Genomic DNA, 1,219 nt, shown 5'->3' with positions numbered 1-1,219 from the left:
CGCACGGGACCCCGGGCTCTGCAGTGTCCCCCAGGGCTCCGCGGTGACCCCAGGGCACTGCAGTGTCCCCCAGGGCTCCATGGTGTCCCCCGGGCTCTGTGGTGTCCCCAGGGCTCTGCAGTGTCCCCCCAGGATCTGTGGTATCCCCGCAGCTCCACGGTGTCCCCCAGGGCTCCAYGGTGTCCCCAGGGCTCTGCAGTGCTCCCCAGGCTCCACATTGTCCCTGAGGGCTCCGTGRTGTCCCCAGGGCTCTGCAGTGTCCCCTGGCTCCGCGCTGTCCCCACCAGACCCAGCGGCGCCATCGGAGCAGGACTGGTCGCCCCTTTCCCTCGTGCTCGGAGCTGTTCCCGCTGGGGCGGAGACGGGGTAGGGTTGGCTTAGGGAGCGGCTCTGGAGCCGGTCCCGCCTTCCCGGGTCCCTTGCTGGGAGTCGGGCAGTGCTGGGACCTCGAGGCTCCCTGGACGGGCGCTGCAGATGGGGCYGCCGGGGCCGCTTCGCTCGGCTGTGGGGCAGCTCCGGAGCTCGGGACTCTCGTAGTTGCTCTCGAGCTGGAGGAAGGTCCTGGAGACGGTCAGTGTTTGCGCCGTGTTCCCGGATCCAAGGGGTCAGGGAAGGAATCGCTGCGTGGAGAGCTGGCGTCGTGGACGCGCCGTAGGCGTCGAGAAGGGACGTGAGATTTGGGGCGATCGTTAGAACCGAATTGGCCGCTACTGGCACCGAGGAGCCCATCCCTGTTCCCAGCGACTCCTGCTCTGTCCACCCCGGACACCCCTTTCCCAAAGTGGGGAGAGAAGGAGCGGGAAGGGAGCTCCTTCCATTGGGAGCGAGGGTCTCACRGACCTTCCTGCGGCTGCTTGGGGACAGGAGCCGCTCGGCCCTTCTGGGCTCCCCGGCGGAGCCCGGGCCGGATGATCCGGATGATCCGCGGCGACTGCCAGCGGTCCAGGYGCACGGAGCCTCCCGGTATCCGCCTTCCAGCCAGGCGGCCTCCCGCCCGCCCCGYGAGCAGCCCCGGAGCCTCCGCGGCCTCGGCCTCATCTCCGGGGAACGTCTTTGGTTCRAGACCGTGCAGTGAGCGGCGCCGCGTGCTGGGGCGGCCCCAGGTTCGCGGCCTCGTGCTGGTGACGGGCAAAGGGCCGAGCGCTCGGGCGAGGCCGGAATTTCCCGTATTCCTGATGTCCCTGGGAGCTCCGGGAGCCGTGGCCTCCACAGAGGAGGA

The sequence above is a fragment of the Nothoprocta perdicaria genome, unplaced genomic scaffold (assembly GCF_003342845.1).
Source record: "Nothoprocta perdicaria isolate Ctin4 unplaced genomic scaffold, notPer1 scaffold_398, whole genome shotgun sequence".
Lineage (NCBI taxonomy): Eukaryota > Metazoa > Chordata > Aves > Tinamiformes > Tinamidae > Nothoprocta > Nothoprocta perdicaria.
This window is presented reverse-complemented; position numbering follows the sequence as displayed.